Raw genomic sequence first — 25349 nt, forward strand, 5'->3', positions numbered from 1 at the left:
TGGATGAATATAAGAGTCAGGAAGTCAAAGTGCAGCTCTATATGACTGGTCTATATGACATTATAAGAGGCATTAATGGAATAGACAGCCCAAACCTCTTTCCCAGGGTGAAAATAAATCAAATACTAGAGGGCATACCTATAAAGTGAGCGGGGCAAGGTTTAAAGGAGATGTGCAGGGCAAGTTTTCTACACAGAAGGTGGTGAGTGCCTGGAACGTGCTGCCAGGGGTGGTGTTTGAAACATATACAATAGTGGTATTTAAAAGACTTGGATATGCGCTGAGATATACAGCGAATGGGGGGGGGGGGGGGGGGGGGGGTTTGGGTTATGTGCAACTTGATGTGATTGTCTCGGCATCATGACATTGTGGGCTGAAGGGCCTGTTCTGTCTTGTGCTGTCGCTGTTCTATGTAAACATTTTGTAACGTTTGGATAATTTCTGGCTGGAAATTCCACCTCGGGATTTCTTCCTAATGTAATGAACATGTTAAAGCCGGGCACCAAAATCTGGAGTAACTCAGTGGGTCAGGCAGTATCTCTGAAGAAAAAGAATAGGTGACTTTTCTTTTCATACCATTCTTTCATTTGTTATTTGTACCTTTACATACCTCTAGTTTCCCTCTCCCTTTACTCTCAGTCTGAAGAAGGACCCCGATCCGAAACATCACCTATTCCTTTTCTCCAGAGATGCTATCTGATCCAAAATGCTGGAGTAACTCAGGCAGCATCTCTGGTGAGAAGGAATGGGTGACTTTTGAAGTTCAGTTTGATGTTCAGTCTGAAGGGTCTTGCCCTGAAACGTCACCCATTAATTCTCTCCAGAGATGCTGAGTTACTCCAGCATTTTATGTCTACCTTCGATTTAAACCAGCATCTGCAGTTGTTTCCTACACATGCTATCTGACCCGCTGAGTTACTCCAGCATTTTGTGTCTATCTTTGGTGTAAACCAGAATCTGCTGTTCCCTCCTACACATGCTAAAGCCAGACATGTGCCACAAAATATTTGCTTTAAAATTCAGCTACTTTAAGGGACTTTTTTTAAAGCCAAATGGACTTTCCCTTGGTAAGACATGTGTATACATGATGTCTGTATCATTTACTTCCAATTGCCTCAGGCTTTCTCATTTGTTAAATCTATTTTTCTCATTCCAACTTTACTTCAGTTTTGAGTTACAGCATGGAAACAGGCCCTGCGGCCCACCGAGTCCGCGCCGACCAGCAATCCCCGTACACTAGCACCACTCTACACACACTAGGAACCATTTACAATTTTACCGATGCCAAATAACCTACAAACCTGTACATCTTTGGAATGTGGGAGGAAGCTGGAGCACACAGAGAAAACCCAAGGGGGAAATCCATGTGGAGATCGTACAAACTCCGTACAGACAGCACCTGGGACTCTGGCATGGTAAGGCAGCAACTCTACTGCTAACCCAACATTCCACCCGTTCTGCTTACATTTTCACTGCCTTGTCCAAAAATAATTTCACCCTCTTCAATATTTTCCAAATTATATTTCACAAAAAAAAGCTATTACTATATATAGCTAATAAAAAAGCTATATCAGGGCAGCACAGTAGAGCAGCAGTAGAGTTATGCCCCTGTCCCACTTAGGAAACCTGAACGGAAACCTCTGGAGACTTTGCACCCCACCCAAGGTTTCCGTGCAGTTCCCGGAGGTTTTTGTCAGTCTCCCTACCTGCAACCTCTGGCAACCACCTGCAACCTCCGGGAACCGCACAGAAACCTTGGGTGGGGCGCAAAGTCTCCAGAGGTTTCCTAAGTGGGACAGGGGCATTACTGTCTTATAGCGCCAGAAATCCAGATTCAATCCTGACTACCAGTGCTGTCTGTGTGGAGTTTGTATGATCTCCCTGTGACTGCGTGGGTTTTCTCTGGGTGCTCCGGTTTCGTCCCACACTCCAAAAGACGTACAGGTTTGTAGGTTAATTGGCTTTGGTAAATACTCCAGATGTGGTCTCACCAGGGCCCTGTATAACTGCAGAAGGACCTCTTTGCTCCTATACACATCTCTGGGGAACATGGATAGGTTATGTTTCGGATCGGGACCCTTCTTAAGACTACTTAAAATCAAGATTGAGATAATCTGTGGACGGCTTGATTGTAATCACTTATAGTCTTCTGCTGATCGTATAGCAGGCAACGAAAGCTTTTCATTGTACCTTGGTACATGTGATAGTAAACTAAACTAATCAATCCCCATGAAGAGTCATCAGTGATTCCTCCATATCTACTCCCATGTTGTAGCACCAGTTATAGAGCCCACTGCAAAGGTCACACGTTTAACTGTTGTCCGGTAACTTTGCAATGATGTTTCCCTCTGGATGTGCCCAATGTCTTCTATGCATTGACAAGGAGAACAATGACACAGCCTCTGACGACCAAGTGATCTCAGTCCCTCGGGCCACTGTCAGAACATGTGTCCTTTGTCCAGGACCAGAGGGCAGAGCATCCCAATAAAAGGAAGTACCTTCAGAATGGAAATGAGGAGGAATTTCTATAGCCACAGGGTAGTTAATCTGTGGAATTCATTTCTGTGGACGGCTGCGGAGGCCGTCATTGAGTATTTTTAAAGCGGAGATTGACAGATTCTTGATTAGTATAGGCATCAAAGGTTACGGGGAGAAGGCAGGGGAATGGGGTTGAGAGGGAAAGATAGATCAGCCATGATTGAATGGTGGAGTAGACTTAATGGGCTGAATGGCCTAATTCTGCTCCTATGAGTTATGAACAAACTTCAAGCGGGCGAATCTACGCACAGCACCCAGCCCAGCAGGCTGAAGGTCTTTGTGGCCCGACTGCCTGGAGTATTCATGGCAAATTCAACCCTCTCTGGAACTGTTACACTACAATGCTCAGAACTATATTCTGCACTCTGACATCTTTCTCTTTGCTTTACTTGTTGTTCTTAGTTAATTTAGGGGTACAGCGTGGAAACAGGCCCTTCAGCCCACCGACCATCGATCACCCCATGCACTAGCACTATTCTATACACTAGGGACAATTTACAACTTGCCTCCAAACCCACACGTTTTTGTGATGGGACAGACAGCACTCAAGGTCAGGATCGAACCCGAGTCTCTGGCACTGCGAGACAGCAGCTCTACCAGCTGCACCACTGTGCCGATCATTTGGATGATCAAGAGCTGCAAGTTTGCATCCCTGACTACCTCTGATCTGGTCTGTAGCTCTTTCCCACCTGCTTCAGAAGGGCATCTATCTTACTGGTGCCCAAGAAGAGCAAGGCGACCTGCCTCAATGATTACTGACTGGTAGTACTTACGTACACCACAATCAAGTGGTTTAGGAGGTTGGTCATGGCACGAATCAATTCCTGCTTCAGAAATGACCTGGATCAGCTTAATTTGCCTGTCATCATTACAGGTCAACAGCAGATGCTACTTCACTCTGCTCTGAACCACAAAGGGGCAGCGTAGTGGCGCAGCAGTAGAGTTGCGGCCTCACAGCTCCAGAGTCCAGGGTTCAATCCTGACCCCTGGTGTGTACGGAGTTTGTACGTTCTCCCTGTGACCGCGTGGGATTTCTCCAGGTGCTCTGGGTTCCTCCCACACATTTTTACTTGTTTTAATTTCACTCTTTAAACTCAAGATGCAGGAGTTGAGATGGGAGATTTAATAGAGGTTTAGTTTAGTTTAGATACAGCGCGGAAACAGGCCCTTAGGATACCGAGTGATCCCCGCACACTAACACTATCCTACACTCACTAGGGGCAATTTACTATTTTACCGAAGCCAATTAACTTACAAACTTGCACGTCTTTCGAGTGTGGGGGGAAACCAGAGCACCCAGGGAAAACCCACGTGGTCACGGGGAGAAGGTACAAACTCCGTACATACAGCACCTGTAGTCAGGATCGAACCCGGATCTGTTCAAAATCATGCTGCAATTTGGAGTAACTGAGTGCTGCTGCAGCAACGTTGGTGATACAGATAATAGGTGATTACCAAAAGATTCAGAAGTACTATTACATAGATACATAGAAAATAGGTGCAATAGGCCATTCGACCCTTCGAGCCAGCACCGCCAATGTTATCATGGTTGATCATCCACAATCAGTACCCCGTTCCTGCCTTCTCCCCATACCCCTTGATTCCACTAGCCCCAAGAGCTCTATCTAACTCTCTTTGTGAGGCAGAGAATTCCACAAATTCACAATTCTCTAGGTGAGTTTTTCCTCATTTCAGTTTCAAATGGCCTACTCCTTATTCTTAAACTGTGGCCCCTGGTTCTAGACTCCCCCCAACATCGGGAATATGTTTCCTGCCTCTAGCGTGTCCAATCCCTTAATAATTTTATGTTTCTATAAGATACCCTCTCATCCTTCTAAATTCCAGTGCATACAATCCCAGTCGTTCCATTCTTTCATCATATGACCGCTCCCCCATCCCGGGAATTAGCCTCGTGAACGTATGCTGCACTCCCTTCTTGGTGCAAGTTATTTTTCAGAGTGTATTGTTAGTCGGGAGGGTGGCCTTAGGTTCCAGCTGATATTGAATCGTTTTTTTTTAAGAGATACATCATGGAAATAGGTCCTTCGACCTGATTCTGCACGGGCCAGAGATCCCCGCACACTAATACTATCCTACACGCTAGAGACAGTTTGCAATTATACCAAGCCAATTAACCTACAATCCCATACGTCTTTGGAATGTGGGAGGAAACCGGAAATCCCACGCTGGTTATAGTGAGAATGTACAAACTCCGTACAGACAGCACCCATAGTCAGGATTGAACCCGGGTCTCTGGCGCTGTAAGGCAGCAACTCCACCGCTGCCCCATCGTGCCGCCCAAGTTGGTAAGATGCAGATCAAAGCAGAATGCTCTGTCAGCCGAGGCCTACAGGATCACCCGATTGCAAACCAATTTAACCACTTCCCATTCCCATACAGACCTTTCTGTCCTGGGCCTCCTCCATTGGCAAAGTGAGGCCACATGCAAACTGGAGAAACAGCACCTCGTATTTTGCTTGGACAGCTTACAACTCAGAGGTATGAACGGAATTCTTCCCTCCTCCCTTCCTTCACACTAGTTGTTTAACCAGTTCCAGTTCGCCACTGTATCCCTCTTGAGATCGCACCTTCCCAAGCCAACAACGGACCTACCAATGGTACCACCCTGCCTGAGGTTATTTGTGGCCAGCTCTGATCTTCTCTCGCCTCCATCTCTTCACCCTCCTCCGCACCAACCTCATCCCGTACATTTTGTCTTAAGAATGGTCCTGACCCGAAACGTCATCCATCCTTTTTCTCCAGAGATGCTGCCAGACTCGCTGTGTTACTCCAGCACCTTTTCAAGGTTTCAAAGATAGACAAAAAAGCTGGAGAAACACAGCAGGTGAGGCAGCATCTATGGAGCGAAGGAATAGGTGACGTTTCGGGTCGCGACCCTTCCTCAGACTCTCGAAGTTTCGGGTCGAGACCCTTCTTCAGGTTTCAAGATCAGTTTATTGTCACATATACCAATTAATGTACAGTGAAATTCGAATTACCATACAGCCATACAAAAAAATAGCAACAAGACAATCAACTACATAGAAGTTAACATAAACATCCACCACAGCGGATTCCCCACGTTCCTCACTGTGATGGAAGGCAATAAAGTCCAATCTCCTTCCTCTCTTATTATAGGTAGACAGAAATGCTGGAGAAACCCAGCGGTTGAGGCAGCATCTATGGAGCGAAGGTAATAGGCAACGTATCGGGTCGGAACCCTTTTATTATATCCTAATTTATAGACACCTTGTGTCCATCTTTAGGCAAAAGCATCATCTGCAGTTCTTTGTTTCCACAGAAGGAATGTATTCATGCTAAGTGTGAGGTGATGCGTTTTGGGAGGAGGACCAATAAGGACGTAATGATCGTAGGAGCCAAGGGAGTGTTGAAGAATAGAAAAACCTTGGTGTTAAATGCAAAGACCCCTGAAGGTGGCAGCACCAGTAGAACAAATGCTTGCTTTCGTTTGCCAAAGACAAACAAGCCAAACTTGTTCTAGTTGGCCAGTACATACAATGTAAAATATAACCCAACTTTATAAAATAGTGTAATAAAAAGAAACTGAAGATGCTGGTTTATACCAAAGATATACAAAGATAAACATGTATTCCTCTTGGGATCACGCTGTCTCCTGGCAAGTTGGCATTTCAGGGATCCACCCTGCCTGAGCTCATCTGTTGCTGGCTATGATTTGTTCTGGTGCTTTCTCCAGCACTTTGTCTTTTTTACACATATAAACCAGCATTTGCAGTTCTTTGTTTCTATATTTTGACCAGGACGTTGCCTGGGATAAAAAAAAATTCAGTTATGGGAGAAGACTGGAGATACAAGGAACTGCAGATGTTGGAATCTTGGGCAAAACGAAAAGTGTTGGAGGAACCCAGCGGATCAGGCAGTGTCTGTGGGGGGAATGGATAGATGGCGTTTTGGATCTGGACCCTTCTTCAAAAGTGTCCAGACCCGAAACGTCCCTCCACAGATGCTGCCTGATCCGTTAAGTTCCTCCAGCACTTTCTGTTTTTGCTCAAGCACGTTGCATCACACATTTGAAAGCCCAGTTTAAGCTAAAAGTAAACACAATAAATAAATCACGACAGCAAAAGTGCAGGCAATATGCATGAGGATCCCGAAGGGAGATGTTTGTTCAGTGTGCAGTGCTCCCAAGTATGCATCCGTCCATCAACGATGATCCATTGGCCGAGGAATGCAGAGGGCGTCCAACACTTCTCGCCTACACCGATCTTGGGTGGGTGAGGACCAGAAACTCCTGAGCTTGCACCCTCCCTTATGAATACACCCACCCGCCTCTCATGCCACACTCCACCCCGTGAATGCATCTTCTCCGCCCCTCATGTCACACTCCACCCTGAAAATGCATCCTCCCCTTCCCACATACCTACACTATGAATGCATCCTCCCGCAGGCCCTGCACCCGTCCCGCCCCCATTGTGACTGCACCGTCCCCCCCAGCATCCACCCCCGTGCACGGGCTTCTGCAACCCCTGGCCGGCCCACACCTCTGCAGCCCATCTCCAGCCCGCAGCCTTGCACCGGGTCGCCAGCCTGCACCCCACAGCCCCATGCCCGTACCCCGCAACCATGCACCGGGTCGCTGCCCGTACCCCGCAACCATGCACCGGGTCGCCAGTCTACACCCCCCATGTTTACACCCCGCAACCTTGAAGCGGGCCGCCAGCCTGGGCTCACCCTCTCCCCGCCCACTCGCAGCATGATTGACGCGGCGGCCAGCCAACGGGAGGCGAGGGGTTGCGGGGCGGGGGGCCAGTCAGCGGCGGCGGGGGGCGGGACTTGGAGCGGGACCCGGAGCGCGAGCGGAGCGGAGCCGCCAACGGCCGCGCCTCGAGCGGAGCCACCAGCGGAGCGGAGCGAGGGAGCCGCGAGCGCACAGTGGACGGTGGACGGCGGCGGGGACTGCAGGCGGTGAGGGCGGTGAGGACTGCAGGCGGTGAGGGCGGTGAGGACTGCAGGCGGTGAGGACGGTGAGGACTGCAGGCGGTGAGGACGGTGAGGACTGCAGGCGGTGAGGACGGTGAGGACTGCAGGCGGTGAGGACGGTGAGGACTGCAGGCGGTGAGGCGGTGAGGACTGCAGGCGGTGAGGACTGCAGGCGGTGAGGGCGGTGAGGACTGCAGGCGGTGAGGGCGGTGAGGACTGCAGGCGGCCGCGGCAGAACACTGAGCACTAACAGTGCGGGCGGACCCACAGCCGTGCGGGGGCTCCGGAGCGCTAGAAAGTTGCCGGCAAGTTGTCATCGCAGGGACCGGGCAACAGGCGGATGGACTGGGTGTAACAGGCAAACCCAGAACCCGGTGAACAGACCAGGTTACAGGCGGATAGATGGGCTGGGTGTAACAGGCATAGGTGGACAGACTGGGCAAAAGGCAGACCAAGTAACAGGGGAACAGACTGGGTGACAGGAGGGCGGACCAGGGAGACAAGCAAACCCAGTACCAGGAGGTTGGTCCGGGTGACAGGCAGACAGACCAGGCGTCAGGCGGACGGGACCACTTATCACTATAACGGACCGGGTGACAGGCGGACTGACTGGGCGACAGGCAAATCCAGTAATACGAGAACAGACTGGGTGACAGGCAGATGGGCTAGATGACAGACAGACTGAGTGACAGGCGAACCAGGCAACAGACAAATGGAATGGGTAATGGGCACACCAGGTGGCAGGCGGACAGACCGGGCAACAGGCAGACAGACCGGGGGACACGTGGACAGCCAGGACAACAGGCGGATAGATCGGGCAACAGGCAGACAGACTGGGGGATATGTGGACAGCCAGGACAACCGGCGGACAGACCGGGCAACAGGCGGACAGACCGGGGGACACGTGGACAGCCAGGACAACAGGCGGATAGATCGGGCAACAGGCAGACAGACTGGGGGACATGTGGACAGCCAGGACAACCGGCGGACAGACCGGGCAACAGGCGGACAGACCAGGCAACAGGCAGACAGCCTATGCGATAGGCAGGTGGACAAGACAACAGATGGATGGACCTGGATAGGATGGACCAAGTGACGGGGATGGACCAAGTGACGGGGATGGAGCAGGTGACAGGCGGACAAACTAAGCAACAGGTGGATCATGCGGGTGGACCAGGTAACACGCGGAAAGGGCAACAGATGTACCGACTGGGCAATTGGTGGATCTGACGAGCGGGCCAGGTGACAGGTCGACGGAATGGACCACAGACGGATTGGGTGACAGGCAGATGGATCGGACCACAGGCACACAGACTAGGTGATTGGCAGACGGACTGAGTGTTGGCAGATAGACTGGATGACAGGCGGACCAGGCAACAGGAGGACAAACTGGGTGATAAGCAGACCAGGCGACAGGCAGACAGAACACATGACAAACAGACCAGGCAGCAGACAGGTGACAGGTGAGTAGGCTGGGTGACCAGCAGTCAGACATGGTGACAGGCAGACAGTGAGCAGGCGACAGGTGGACAGACCAGGTGAAAAATGATGGGTGGACAGACCAGGCGACAGGCAGACAGACCAACCAACGATTCCTTTCACCAGGCTCGTTGAAGTAGTTTCAAATGTGTCCACGTATTCAAGGGCTTTATTGTCTCTTGAGCGCAGCAATTGCCAAAGAAACTGAGATGGTCAGAGTTCTCTGTCACTTCCTTTTGCTTTGGGAATTTGATTTGCAAGCAGTTGATGCTTTGCCACTAAATTAAGCAGATGTAGTGCTGTGTTCCAGGAAAGTTCATTCCTCAGTCGGATCTCTATATCTCTAATCGACAGCACTTTATCTTTCTTATGTTTAAATATTTGTATTGGAAACCAACATCTTGATGTAGATTATGCACAGGTCAAAGATACTACTGTGGTGATGCTTTGAGAGTCAGTGTGAAGAACACACAGTCCCAGTTCTGTAACACTTAACATTTGCACTTTGAATCTGTATCTTATAAGCCCCAAGTCTTCAGAGCTAGTTTGCTAGGAATTCCTCTGTTGGGCTGAGTAATGATTTGTAATTCTGAATCGTTGAGTGTGAGATTGCTTTTTGGATGAATGCAGAATGATTAGGTTTTTAATAAATTTGAGGTAAGCACACAGTCTTTCTTCCTCGTTTGTGGAAATCAAGAACTGGAGTGCATAGATGAGAGGGGAATGATTTAATAGGAACATGAGGGGCATCTTTCTCACACAGAGGGTGGTAGGTATAGATATCGAGCTGCCAGATGAAATAGTTGAAGCAGGTACCATAACAACTTTAAAGGGTCATTTAGATGGGTACATGGATAGGAAAGATAGGACAAAGGGACAAACACAGGCAAATGGGACTAGCGTAGATTGGCATGGAAAAGGGGTTGATGGGCCGGTTTCCGTGATTTATTACTGTGATTCAATGACTCGATATGTCAGGTGTTGCACTTTGGGAGGTCGAATCTAAAGCAAATGTTTACAGTTACCGGCAGGTCCTTTAACAGCAATGATGTACAGCGAGATCTTGGGGTCCAAGTTAATCGCTCGCTGAAAGTAACAACACAAGAAGATAGTGGTAATGAAGGTATATGATACGTTTGTCTTTATAATTTAATTTAGGTTAGTTTATTATTGTCACATGTACCGAGGTACAGTAAAACGTTTTTGTTTGCGTGCTATTCAGTCAAAGAAAAGACTATACTGTACAGTACAATCAAGCCATCCACTGTACAGATGTCGTACCCACATTTAGTGAAAGATAAAACATTGAAGATATTTCTAAGAGTCACAAAATCATGTGGCAGCTTGTAAAAGAAGATAGACACAAAATGCTGGAGTAACTCAACGGGACAGAGCATCTCTGGAGAAAAGGAATGGGTAACGTTTTGGGTCAAGACCCTTGTTCAGACCTAAAACTTTGGTGAGATCGCATTTAGAGTATTGTGTACAGTACTGCTCACCCCATTACATGAAAGCTGTGGAGGTTTTAGAAAAGGTGCAGCAGTTTACCCAGATGCTGCTTGACCAAGAGGTTATTAGTTAAGAGAGGTTGGATAAACTTAGATTGTTTTCTGTGGAGTTTATGAAGGTAGACCCAATAGAATGTATAAAATAATGAAATGCATAGATAGGGTAGACAGTCAGAATCTTTTTCCCAGGTTAATGATGTCAAAGACTAGAGGGAATAGCTTTAAAGAGAGAGGCAAAATGTAAAGGTGATGCGTGGGGCACGTTTTTTTACACAGGAGTGGTAGGTGCCTGGAACACACTGTGGGGAATGGAGGCAGATAGGATCATAATGTTTACAAGGTTTTTAGATAGGCAGATGGAAATGTATCTCCAGATAACTAATCAATGTAATGTTTTTTCTTTTTTTAATTTGGTAAGTGAACCACACGGTCTTATTCCAATTTTTTTAATTTATTTACTTCTTTCCCCCCCCGATCTACTTATTTTTTTATTTTGATTGCTGTTTTTCTTACTTTGTTTTATTTATGGTGATGGTGTTGCACTGTTTTGAATATATCTCTTAAAAATCAATAAAAATTTAACTGAAAAAAAAAGGAAATGTATGGAACAGGCGATGAGGCGTGGTGGTGGGGTGGTATGGATTATGCACAGGCAGAAGTGATTATTTGCTTTGGCATCTTGTTCAGCACAGACATTGTGGCCTAAAGGGCCTTTTCCTGTGCTATACCGGTCATAGTCAATACTTTTAATGATGTAGAAAGGCATCAGTTGTACCACACCAAAATCGCTCAACCTTGATGCATTTTAATTGGATCATTGTATTCCCAAAGAACTGTGATAAGTAGTAGCAATTGAGATAATATATCTTAAATCAGTGCTTTTTGCTGTGTTTTGTCTCTGAGGATTCAATAACCATCAATGCATTTATGTCTGCCAAGCACCATTAATTTTTAACATCCTTTGTGCTGCAGTGAATGGTTGATTCATGTCATATGTTGAATGTCTATGCTTGGTGTCGTTTGATGCCACAATCTATGGGTTGTCAGGATTAAGCAAAGCAATTTCTTGGTCAGAGAGGTGGGGGATAGACCATCCCCTGGGTCACAATGTTACATCCCCTGCTAGAGATTGATGTGTGATAATGGTTCTTCTTTTCACATGGCAAACTATAAAGTGCCAAAAATGAAGTACTGTGCATGTTAAAAGTATTTTGAGCTCATTTTCATTTTATCTTTGAATAATCCTTCAAATGATTTTTGCAAATAATTATTGCTTAAAAAAAAAAGCAGTGGACAGAGGGGCAGTTGCAATGTTGGCGTGTTGCGATTTCTCACTAAATCTGCCACTAATATCTGATGTCTCTATAGATATTGCAAAATTGCTCTCGGTGATAAATTGCTCCGTAATAGTGTGCATTGTCACAGATGTTGCAGATGGGATCAAACTAAGTTTTCTGCAACAAAAAATATTTTTGGAATATTTTGCCTTGTTGAATGAAATGTAACTGAGTTTATAGTAGTGTACAGCCACAATTACCGCTGAATAACTTCACAAGACAGAAAAAAAAGTTTATGTTGAGGATAACTCACAGAATAATTCTAAGTTCCATGTCTTTAAATGTAATTACGTTATATTTTTTAAGTTTGTTCATGGTATGTCATGTCCTTAATCTCCCTCGTTTATTACACTTTTTACAATTTTTAGAAGTTAGTAAACAAATGGAATGTTCTACTTCCTACTTTGTAATCTTCAAGTCAAAAGAATGAGTCGAGAGTGTTTAATTGTCATATGTCCGGATAACAAATCAATTAAATTCTTACTTGCTTTGATTATTCTTTATTCTAATGCAATTAGCTCTGCTTGCTTGAGTACTCACAGAACCAACCCCCTTTTGCTTAGCTAAATTAATTGATGAAGGTGAAATCCAGCCTACAGAGGTGACTTCATTTTTCTGTTATGCTGACTACAGGCCCATGGTGTCTGACCGTGCCTCATCTCACAGCATATTCTCAGGCAGCTAAAACTGGCTGTGAGGAGGAATGAGATGTAATGACAAATTAGAGGCATAAGGAACTGCAAATACTGGTTTACAAAAAAAGACACTGTGCTGGAGTAACACCAAACTAAAGTTCTGATCTGCAAAGTCACCTGTTCATGTCCTCCAGTGATGCTGCCTGAACCGAGTTATTCCAGCGCTATATGTCTTTTTTTGTAGTGACAAATTGTTGGTTGTCTCATTGAGCTGAGACTGATGCACTACCTTGCTTCCACAGAGCAATATTGATCCCCAGTCCTGTACACAAATGATCTTGCCCTCTGATTCCGGAGGAGGCGCTGTCCTGAACGGCTGCCTGTCCTGCAGCTGTCCGTTTTTTTCCCCTTCTTTTTTATTATTTTTAGTACGTTAAGTGTACAGTCAGGGGGCCTAATCTTTTTATGTGTGGGGGGTGGTGGGGGGGAAGGGGGAAACTGCTTTTCGAGTCCCTACCTGGTCGGAGGGGTTGCCTTCCTCCGAGCAGCGACTTCGACCTGTCCTTGCGGCCTACCAGCGGGTCCTGGAGCGACGTTTCCCTGAGGGGACCGGGCCAGAACATCGGCTTTGGCGGCGGCGCAGAACATCGGCTTTGGCGGCGGCGCAGCGCTGGAGCGCTATTGCGGAGCGGGCGATGCCTTTCCTGGGTCGCCGCGCTGGAACTCCAGTATGCTGGGACCGTCGATGAGAACATTGTGGAACCGCGGTTCTGTGGAGCGGCCAGCTGCGACGCTGAACGTTACATCCCGGAGCCTGGGATCTCTTGCTGAGATCGCCAGTGTGTGGAGCTCCGTCCGGCGCGGTCTGTTGGCTTGGAAGCCGCGGTCTCCGGTGGGAAGGCGGTCGTTCCTGGCACCCCAAGCCGCTGGGGGTTCTCCCGACGCCGGAGCACCATCACCCGGCGAGAACATCGGGCGCCGTGGCGGCGACTGTGGAGGCCTCAATAGGCCCGACTTTGGGTGGACAAGAGGATGGGGACTGGACTTTGTGCCTTCCCCCACAGTGGGAATCACTGTGGGGGGATGTTTTTGTGTTGAACTTCTTTTTGAATGCTATGTTGTATTTTTATTAGTGTGCTGCAAGGACATCAGAATTTCCCCTGAATAAGGGGATTAATAAAGTTTAATCTAATCTACCCAGCAATAAATTAACTTTTTTTTAAAAGAAGCACGTTTAGTCTGATTCACCTGAGTGGCAAAGAAGGGGGTGGAAATGATGGGTATTTCATTTTTTACTTATGTGGTTGGGAGTTGTCAACACAACTAGTGAAACTCCCGTACTTATATTTAGGTTGATTTGGAGCCTACGATATGGCCAACAGTATTGATGGATTGTGGTAGAGTATCTATTGATTAGTTAACAATTTCCGACCAACAATTCAAAAGTACCAAGTACTTTCATGTGTCTTCCACTTGATGCGTAGAACTTGTTCTTAAAAGTAAATCTTTCCCAATCTTTGTGGCCTTGATGATTTTGACGTTCACAATTTGCATTGTTGTTATGTCTGTAATGTTCCAGGAATCCCTGTTTTGGGATTTTACATTTTGATAGTTTACACAGGAATGAACAACACAGGATGGTGTATACATGGAACGAGCTAGCAGAGATGTGGTTGAGACAGGTAAATAAAACATTTATAAGACATGTGGACAAGTACATAGAGTCATTCAGCATGGAAACAGGCCCTTCGGGCCAACTTACCCCTGCCGACCAACATGCCCTCATCTACATTAGTTCCACCTAACTGTGTTTGGCCCATACCCCTCTAAACATACCTTATCCATGTACCTGTCCAAATGTCTCTTAAAAATTATGATAGTACCTACCTTAACTACCACCTCTGGCAGACCGTTCCATATAACTTTTGTGAATAAAAAGCTACCCCTTTGGTTCCTATTAAATATTTCCCCCCTCACCTTAAACCTATGCGTCCTGGTTCATGATTCCCCAACTCTGGGCAAAATACTGCATTTACCCAATCTATTTGAGAAATGCACAGATCTGGGATTTGTGTAAATGGGAACCTTGGTCAGCATGGATGAGTTAAGATGAAGGCCTGTTTCCTTGCTGTATGACTATAAAATCTGGCAGGTCAATGGTCTGGTTCCCTGAGTGAAGGCGGATGTATATTACAATGTCAGTAACTATCATGGAAACTTTTAACGTACAGATCCCGTATATTTTTCCTTTCTTCACAATATGTAATGATAGATTATCAAGTATTCATCCTTGGCACAGAATTGTGACACGTAAGTGTTTCCTTGGCATGTAGCTTCGATTGACAGTGTATCTGCCAAAAATATGCAGTATGTGTTTTGCTCATTTATTGGGGATTAAAATCATATGGATTTCTGGTGAACTCATGTGGGCTTGTTTCAATCATAGGGATCTCAAAAGTAGAGTTGTTGCCAAGTTATTCCTGTAACTAATACAATCAGCTTTTAATTATTTCTATGCTAAATCCTGGAACTTAAGTTCTTTGCATTGAAAACAACATCATAAAACGATACGATACAATAGAACTTTATTAATCCCAGGAGGGAAATTGATCTGCCAACAGTCATAAAAACACCAAATTCATGAAACATGAAATTAAAGTGACGAGTGGAAAGGATTGGGGATGTGCAAAGATTGGGGAGGGGGGGAGGGGTGTGGGGCGGGACTCAGTCTCAGTCTCAGTCTACCCCACGAGAGACAACGTTCACATTTTAAGACCCGGTGTATATTTATATAAATGGTGCTGAATTTGATCTTGATTTAAAACACAAAGCTGCAAGTAGTGCGTTGAGGATGCACTGATGTCTTCTGAGTGATCATGGTCCAGATCTAACCCTTGTCCATTGTAATCATGAAATGTCTTTCCACTGACTGGATAGCATGCAACAAAACAGCATTTTACTGTACCTCGGTAAACATGACAGAAAACAAAACTAAATTATCGGTAATCTAAACTAAAGCAAACTGTGGTCACCTCACTGCAGTGCACCTGGACGGAATGCGGAAACATGACAGTGCCCTGAGAGGGAGTTCACTTCTGCTGACTCATCAAAGAGCCTGCCCCTTGGATGTGAAATGTTCTTCCCATTTTGTAAATGTTTCAGATGTTGAACTAAATAATGAATGTTTAAAAAAATAATTAAAAACACCAAAATCAGTTGTAAGTAATTTCATTCATTGAAGTAGAGCAGAGTAATACATCCTATCACCTGCCTACTAGTACACTCTGAAGAAGGGTCCTACCCTGGAAATGTTACCTTTCAATGTTCTCCAGAGATGCTGCCTGACCTACTGAGATATTCCAGCACTTCGTGTCCATTTTTATAAATCAGCATCCGTCTACATAGAACACAACAGCACAGGAACAGTCACTAATGTCCAGGCCAAACATGATGCCAAATTAAATTAGTCAACTCTGCTTGCAGTGATCGGCCCTTCGAACCAGCACTGCCATTCAATGTGATCATGGCTGATCATCCACAATCAGTACCACGTTCCTGCCTTCTCCCCATACCTCTTGATTCCGCTAGCCCTAAGAGTTCTCAGTGGGCTGAGACCTGAGACAGTGGCCTGTTTCTGTACAGAATGTCTCTATGATTAAGGTAAAAGAAAACACACCAGATTTGGCCTTCTGAATGCCCTGGGCATCACCTTTGCAGTTTGACTGCATTTCTAGGTCTCACTACTGTTTAAGAGCAAATATTCCACTTGCTGCTGCTGACAATAAACGGAGAGGCTTCACCCAGTTTTTTTTGTTCCCGTGGACAGTCCCAAGGAAGGGAAAGTTTGCATGGAGAGCTGTTGAAACAGCTGTTTCTACCAGAGGTTACTGATTGAAAAGAAGCTTCCATAAAATTGTAAGCGATGGGGCGCTCGCCCAGGGAAGAACAGTGACCTCATAAAAGAATCCACAAAATGGACAAACATTTGCGTTTGAATTGCTTTGTGTTGATTTGTCTCCGTCATTCAATGGCAACCATTGTATTGATAGGGAGCTGATTTTTTTTCATATATACATGCGCATGTTCTGATCAGGTTTGCATTTCTCCTTTTTATCTTTTTGTTTGTCTTTGTGCTGCAAAATCTGCGCTAACGTAACATGTCTGAAGGCCAGGAGGAGACGGGATGTTTTCAGATGAAAATCTGTTTACTGTGCTACTCTGTAGTGGTACTGTCAGTGTCAAATTTCTTTGTGCGCCAAACTGATTCTAACGTAACCTTGCAAAACTGAGACAAATAAGTCGTAAAAGAAAGAATGTATGTAAATATAATACATTGTTATCAGTAGCAGAAATACAAAATGAGATCCAAGCAGGAGGGATGACTGGAATGGACCCAGGCACCAGTTCCAGACTTGCAAATACTGTATCAAGGTCGTATGGCCTAGTAGGAACACAAGGGATCCAGGGTGAGATAGCAAATTGGATACAAAATTGGCTTGGCGATAGGAGGCAGAGGGTGGCAGTGGAGGGTTGTTTGACACATAGTAGACTTGCCACCAGTGGTGTGCCGCAGGGGTTGATGCTGTGTTCAGTGCTGTTTTCATGCATATCAACGATTTGGATGAGAATGTAGGTGTCACAATTAATAATTTTGTGCATGACACCATAATTGGTTGTCTAGAGGACAACAAAGAAGGTTGTCTAAAGCCCCTGTCCCACGATGCGAGTTTACCCTAGAGCTCTCCCGCGTTAAAGAAAAAATCAAACTGGTGGTATTCTACGAACTCCTATGACCTTCCACGAGTATGTTCACAAGCTCCTACGAGCTCCTACGAGTAAAAAAATTTTTTTACTCGTGAAGTTTTTTCAACACTGTGAAAAATGTCCACGAGTAAAAAAATACTCATGATGAAAAAATTGTTACTTTTTACTCGTAGGAGCTTGTGAACATACTCGTGGAAGGTCATAGGAATTCATAGAACACCACGAGTTTGATTTTTTTTTGAACTCGGCAGAGCTCTTGGGTAAACTCGCATCGTGGGACAGGGGCTTTAGATTACATCAAGATCTTGGTCAACTGGGAAACTGGGTGAGGAAATGGCTGATAGAATTTAACTCCGACGGATGTTAAGTGTTATAATGTAATAAAAGGGAACTGCAGGTGCTGGTTTATACCAAAGAGAGACACTAAATGCTGGAGTAACTCAGTGGGTTAGGTAGCATCTCCGGAGAACATGGATAGATGATGTAGTATTATCCCTATCTTCCATTCTACCTCATTGCATTTCTTGCACTTTCTTATCTGCGCTGTCTTTGTATCTGTAGCAATATATTTTGTACCGGTTTCATTTCTTTCTCTGCACAACCTGTCTACTTGCTAAACAAAGTGTTTCACTGTGTCTCGGATTTATGTGCCAATAATAAACCAACACCAATACCAAAGTAACGGTAATGGAAAGGTAACCACCATAATTCTATTTGCTTTAAAATAGTTATGGAAAAATATATAACTGGTCTACAAATTAAAGTTCTAAAAAAAAGACACAAAGTTCTGGAGTAACTCAGTGGGTCAGGCAGCATCTCTGGAGGTCATGGATTGGTGACGTTTTGGAATGGGACTCTTCCTCCAGCTGGCTGACCTGTTGAGTTACTCCCGCACTTTGTGTATTTTTTTGTGAAGCAGCATCTGCAGTTCCTAGTATCTACAATTACAGTTCTAAATTGGGGTAAAGCTAATTCTGATGGTATTTGACAAGGATTTGCAAAGGTTGATTGAAAGAGACTATTTGCAGGCTAAGGAACGTCTGGCAAATGGGAGGCTTTTAAACATGAGATAGGGAGATGGGCTAACATATTCCTGTTAAAGTGAAGGGCAAGTTTGGCTGAATTAGGAAACCCAAGTTGATAAAAGGGATTTGAAGCAGAAAAAAGAAGGGGGCATATGTCAGGTATAGGCAGCTCTGATCAAGTGACTTCCTTGAAGAATCTAGAAGGTGCAGGGCTATGCTTAAGAGGAAATCAAGAGGACAATAAGAAGACACGAGATAGCGTTGGTATTTAAGGTAAAGGAGAATCCTAAGAAAGTTTACATTAAGAGCAAAATAACTCGGAAGAGAGTAGGTCCCATTAAGGATAAATGTTGACTTCTATGTGCGGAGTCACAGGAGCTGTGTGTATTTACATGGAGAAGATCATGGAAGCTAAGGGATTAAGGGAAATGAATAGTGATATCTTAAAACATATCCAAATAACAAAAGAGGAGGTGCTGGTAGTCTTAAGGCATATGAAGGTGGATAATTCCCTGTGCCTGACCAAGTATTTCCAAGGACATTGTGGGAAGTTCGGGAAGAAATTGTGAGAGTCTTTGTAGAGGCACTTGAGGACTGGTGAGTGACTAAAGTTGTGCCTTTATTTAAAAAAACTTCAAGAAGAAGCCAGAGAATGATAGGTAGGTAAACCTCACAACAGAACCCTTTTCCCAGAGTTGATATGTCAAAGACAAGAGGTTATAACTAGTCTTTGACATCAGAGGGGAAAAATTTAAAGGAAATGTGCAGGAGAAATATTTACACAGAGGGTTGTGGGTATCTGGAACACACTGCCAATGGTAGTGGAAATAGATACAATAGTGGCATTTAGAAGGCTTTTAGATAGGCACATGGATATGCTGGGAAAGGACTCATGCAGGCAGAGGAAATTAATTTGGCTTTGGGGTTGACAGACATTTTGGCTGAAGGGCCAACACCTGTGCTGTACTGATCCATGTTCTACTTTCCATAAAGTCTGAAATAGACACATTGAGGAAGGAGGTCATTAATAAGGTCCAGAATACCATAATATTTTTCAACAGCTTTTTCATCCTGCCCTGCTATCTTCAGAGGTATGCCCACATGCACTACTCTGTATGTTCCTGGTCCCCTTTCAGATCCTTGTTGTATATCGCCCCTCCTTGTTCTTCCTATCAAAATATGTCACCTTGTCCCTCATCTGCCATATGTCCATCCGCACCTTCATCTGTCAGTGTCATAGTCATAGAGTGTGGAGGCAGGCCCTTTGGCCCAACTTGCCCACACCGACCAACATATCCCATCTACACTAGTCCCACTTGCCTCCGTTTGGCCCATATCCCCCTAAACCTGAGCTATCTATGCACCTAGAGTAGATACAAAATGCTGGAGTAACTGCGGGACAGGCAGCATCTCCGGAGAGAAGGAATGGGTGACGTTTCGGGTTGAGACCCTTCTTCAGACTATGTACCTGTCTAATTGCTTCTTAAACATTGCGAAAGTCCCTGCGTCAACTACCTCCTCCTGCAACTCCTTCCATGCACCTACAATCCTATGTGTGAAAAAGTCTGATAAAATCTTTCACCCCTCACCTTAATTTAAACCTCTGGTTCTCGATTCCCCCACTCTGGGCAAGAGATGGAGGAATTGAGAAGTCTTCTTGAAATCTATTGCTTCGCGCTCCTTGGTATTCGATACATGTTCAGTTTATATGCTTCCTATCGAATTGTACATTCAATTTAATATCTCTCAGGTAGAATGGTCCTGTTTCTGACCCTTGTTCTACAATGGCTTTCTATTTTTCACACTGAGCCAATTTCTTATCCATTTGCGGTTGGGCTTAATTTGGTGGCAGATCTATTGTGAACTTTCCCCTTTTTTTGTTGGAAATCTATTTAAAGTCATAGTTATTTGGAACAGAAAAGCACCCTTTTCTATCAGCTCCTTGCCGATATTTGTTGTACGGTATTCTGAAGGAATGCTCATGAGAGGAGTATGAGATTCATGCTTTTAATTCAGTGAACCATCAAATGTCCTTTGTCATAACTGTGTAAAGAGGCTGATTATGGATGACATCTCCTTGTTTTATGCTGACTCATGCTGTTTCAACTCCACAACAGAAACTATGTATTCTGATCAAGAACAACCGACAGAAACATAGGTTTGCTGTTGACTTTTCTTTAGTTCCCCTGCTCCCTATTTGTTTAGCTTAGTTTAGTTCATTGTTACGTGTACTGAGGTACAGTGAAAAGCTTTTGTTGTGTGCTAACCAGTCAGCGGAAAGACGATACATAATTACAATTGATCCATTCTCAATGTACATTTTTATAAGAATAACATTTAGAGCAAGATTAAACCAATGGAGTCTGATCAACGAGAGTCTGAGGGTCTCCAATGAGGTGGATACTGGTTCAGGGCTGCTCTCTTGTTGCGGTAGGATGGTTCAGTTGTCTGATAACAGCTGGGAAGACCCTGTCTCTGAATCTGGAGGTGTGCGTTTTCACACTTCTATACCATTTGCCTGTTGGGAGAGGGGAGAAGAGGGAGTGACCAGGGTGTGACTTGTCTTTGATCACGCTGTTGGCTATGTCGAGGCAGAGTGAGGTATAAATGGAGTCAATGGAAGGGAGGTTGGTTTCTGTTATGGTCTGGGTTGCGTCCACAATTCTCTGCAAACTCCCTTATTACTCCCCCAAATTTCCTGTTTCCTGATTTCATAACGGAAGTTGGGTGTCACTGTTTATTTTGTCTTATTTAGTTAGAGATACAACATGGAAACAAGCCTTTGGTTCACTGAGACCAGACCATGTTCGCAATAGTTCTATGACATCCCACTTCCTCATCCACTCCCTGTACATTAGGGACCAATTTTACACCGACCAATTAACCAACAAACCTGCACGTCTTTGGGATGTGGGAGGAAACCGGAGACCCAGAAGAAACCCAACATGGTTACAGGGAGAATGTGCAAACTCCACACAGACAGCACCCGAGATTAAGATCAAACCTGGGTCTCTGGCACCATGAGGCAGCAGCTCTACCAGATATGCCACTGGTAGAACTTCTTCTTATCGAGTCCACACACAAGATTAGAGGTTGTTCAGCCAGAGCTAAAAACACTTCTCGGCATCTGCATACAATGGTGTCTGTCTTGCGCTTCTTGTGCGTGGTGGTGGAAAGATTGGTGAAAACAGGGCCGTGACGTGAACGCTCTTTCCTTGACCCCACTGGTAGAACTGTGTGCTAGTTATTAATTTGTTATATACAGGTCACCTCTCACTTTTCTAAACTTGAGGGAAGACAATCCAGATATGGTTTGTTATTGAAGTGCAAGATATAATTTTGTTAATATGGATAAATTAATGAGGTCATTTATCTTGAAATAGATGCTAACTATTTTCAAAGTTTTCACATCTGTCCTTGGGAAGAGACATCACCCAGATTCCTGCATCTCAGGAGTCAATAGTGTTTAATTATCACATGTACTGAAAATGGAACAGTGAAATTGCTACAAACAGTAACACAACAAGTTTGTAAAACACAGTACTTAAAGATAACATAATAAACAAAAAGAAAAGTTCAATAAATTAGAAAAATCAAAATATTAGTGCATAGATGCCCAACATTCTTGATACAATTAAGGCAGTTCATAGTTGATACTTTAGTTGGTGTTTGTAGTGTTCATGAGCCTGATGCTATATTGGTAAGAAGCTTTTTCTGAAGCTGGAGGTCATATTCGTTGACTTTTATCTTCAGAGATATTACTCAGCCTGATTGATAATCGGCCTTTGGTCTGCCTTAATGGTATTGAATTAATATTGGTATTGGTAATGGGTTAAACATATTTCAGTGCGACATACAGAAGAGATCATTTTGTAAAATCTTTACTATTGACGGCCTTTACTATTGACAACCACTGCGCTCCCCACATCCTGGGACATAAATCATTGGTGAATTCTGAAGTTAGCCTCCTGTCGTGAGGAGTGACTTATTGTGATGGCACTATTGTTAGTTTACATGATACCTATATTCATACAGTTAGTCGTGTGAATCAGCTGTTTTTTTACTGACTGTGTATTCGCATTTTGCTGTGGAATTATTTTCCCTCGGAGTGGAAAATGGTTAAACTCACTTTGTGTAGGACTGTCAGTCTGAAATGAATGTGATTCCAATCACGGTAACTCTTGCTGCCAGTCCTTTGTTCAAAACTTTAAATAGATCATAAACACATTCATCATGCTTCTCAAATAATTTGCAGCACAAAGAGCATCTTAAAAACACTGAAAGCCTTGGTGAATCTGCTGCATGTTTAGCATTATGTTCTTGGGAACCATTTAACAAAGGCCAGCAAAATGCTCTGGCTGGACTCGTTGTTAACCTCTGATGTCTGCTATGTATAAACACGGTGCTAAAAACTCCGACAGGAAACAATGAGAGAAAAGCAACACAATTATTATTTTTTCTCATCTGATTGTATGGTTCAACCTTACTGATTGTTGCTTGTAATGTTTAGTTTAGTGTCACAGCATGGAAACAGGCCCACCGTGTCCTTGCTAACCATCGATCCCCTGTTCATACTATTTCTATGTTATTTCACTTTCTCATCCATTCCCTCCACATTAGAGGCAATTTACAGAGGCAAATTAATCTACAAATCCACTCATCAAATTAAATTCCTAACAGAATGTTTCCACTTCTATTTCTCTCTGCTCAGTGTTGGCCTGTTCTGCCTCAGCTTTGAGAGTGATTCCTTTCTTCTCTAACTAACATTAGTCTTTGACTAAAATTCAGGCCGAATGCGATGAGTTGACACAACCGCATAGCCATTTAAAGCTGCTGACCGGAGGTGCACTTCCCATCGTACACCTTTTCTCTGCATTTCTCACAAAGAAAAACATGATTATTTTTGTCCATTGAGGTGCAAGGTACTGCAGATGCTGAAAACACAAGTTGATGGAAGAACTCAGCGGGTCAGGTGGCATCCGTGGAGGGAATAGACAGGCGATGTCTCGGGTTAAAACTCTTCTACAGACTGATTGTAGTAGTGGGGAGAGAAAGCTGGATAGGAGAAGTGAGGGCCGGACAAAACCTTGCAAGTGATAGGTGGATGCAGAACCAGGTTAGCCATGTGTCCAAAGTTTAATATGGCAGGTTTATTTAGTAGACTGATAAATAGAGGTGCAGCAGTCTGTCAGTCCCACCCTACACACATTCTGTGCAATGTGCGGGCAACAGGATTATTTTCTGCTGGCCATTCAATGAGGAGGTTTATTTGGCTGGATGAGCCCAAGGTCTGGTTTTCAGAGCTTGGACAGCAACTGGCGTCGGTGCAGAGTATTCCCAAAACTAAGAGTGTGGGAATAACTGAGAGCGTGGAATTTATTGCCACAGATGACTGTGGAGGCTTTCAATTGATATTTTTAAGGGAGAGAGAGAGATTGTTAATTGGTACGGGTGTCAGGGGTTATGGGGAGAAGGCAGGAGAATGGGGTGAAAGGGAAAGATAGATCAGCCAAGATTGAATGGATTTGATGGGCTGAATGGCCTAATTCTGCTCCTATAATTTATGTCTTATATCTAACATGTTTCATGAGACTGCCATCTCACCAGATAGGAATGTGCAGGCAGAGAAGGAGGAGATGGCTGCTGAACAAGTGGGAAAGACTAGTTGGGTGGTACAAGAGTACTCTGAATGTATCTCACTCTCCAAACATTTTCTTTGGTAAGGCAGTGGACATCTCTTTGTGGGGGAACAGCCAGGGCAAGTCTTCAGCACCAAGGATGACTTTATTTGTATGCGTATGGGGGAAGAAAAGGTCATCAGGAAAACAGTAGCAGATGCAGTTAAAAGTGGGGTAGGCTGGTATAACAGTGGCCAGATTCCTGAATGGTTTAAAAATCTCGCTTGTACTAGGATCAAGGGCATCATTCAATGACTATGGAATAATCCGAGTGGGGTGGCTGGTGGACTGCGATGGATATGGATAGAAAGGTGGAAGGGGTTGTTCAGGTAGACCAGTAAGTAGTTAGCAATAATAATCTCTGGTTTACTTTCCAGGTCATATACTAGTGAATACTCAAATAGGAGAATGAATCTGTGGTGGAGACAGAGTTCAGAATGGAAGGCTTTATGTACCTAGATTTTCAGGAGCAGTTCAAGTTGTAATGGGTCGTAGAAATCATCCAATAAAGTAGTTGAGCAGTACAGAGATATTTCATTGAATGGAACCTGCAACATAAAGGCTGAACAAATATTGATATGGTTATGAGAATATAACTGTTATTATCGTTAAGAAGGAAGGATGTCAGCACACCTTTGCTGCTTACAGGTTTTCAGATTAACTGGTGGTTAATACAAGTGAAGACGTGGGTCGCAGTAATGGTTCAGGCTGTGGTAAAGTGCTTTAGGTGACAGAAGGGTTGCCAAGAAATCAATGGGGTTTAAGGGAAAGGAAAAAAAGGGGTCAAATCACACTAAGAGTGTGTTGCGGCTCTCCAGAGAGAGAGAGAGAGAGAGATGAGAACATGGAAGTGCTAAAACTCAACTTTCTGAGTAATGAGACAGTGCAGTGTAGTGACTGTGAAGAAGACATGTTTAAGATAATTAGAAGTGTAGAAAGTCAGAGGAGGCTTGGAGTCCACAAACATATTTCTTTGAATGTAGCAGATCATATGATTACATTTGTTAAGGCAGCCTGTGGCACTTTAACTAACGCTTGCAAGGTAAAAGCAAGGAAACATAGAAAAATAGGTGCAGGATTTCCACAGATTCACAATTCTCTGGGTGAAGAAGTTTTTCCTCATCTCAGTCCTAAATGGCCCACCCCTTATTCTTAAACTGCGACCTCTGCTTCTGGACTCCTTCAACATTGGGAACATTTTTCCTGCATCTAGCCTGTCCAATCCTTTAAGAATTTTATATGTTTCTATAAGATAACCTCTCATCCTTCTAAATTCCAGTGAATACAAGCCCAGTCAACCCATTCTTTCATTATATGTCAGTCCCGCCATCCCGGGAATTAACCTGGTGAACCTACGCTGCATTACCTCAATAGCAATAATGTCCTTTCTCAAATTAGGAGACCAAAATTGCACACAATACTCCAG

General features: G+C 44.5%; 1 protein-coding gene across 2 annotated transcripts in view; it reads left to right on the top strand.

Moving 5' to 3' along the window:
- Positions 1–7367: 7367 nt before the first annotated feature.
- Positions 7368–25349, top strand: part of arhgef10 (Rho guanine nucleotide exchange factor 10) — a 243141-nt gene continuing 225159 nt past the window's right edge. For both annotated transcript variants that reach the window (XM_033020671.1, XM_033020673.1), the window contains exon 1: positions 7368–7482. The gene's annotated coding sequence lies outside the window, so the exon portion shown is untranslated. The remainder of the gene's footprint in view (positions 7483–25349) is intronic.

The sequence above is a fragment of the Amblyraja radiata genome, chromosome 5 (assembly GCF_010909765.2).
Source record: "Amblyraja radiata isolate CabotCenter1 chromosome 5, sAmbRad1.1.pri, whole genome shotgun sequence".
In the NCBI taxonomy this organism is placed as follows: Eukaryota; Metazoa; Chordata; class Chondrichthyes; order Rajiformes; family Rajidae; genus Amblyraja; species Amblyraja radiata.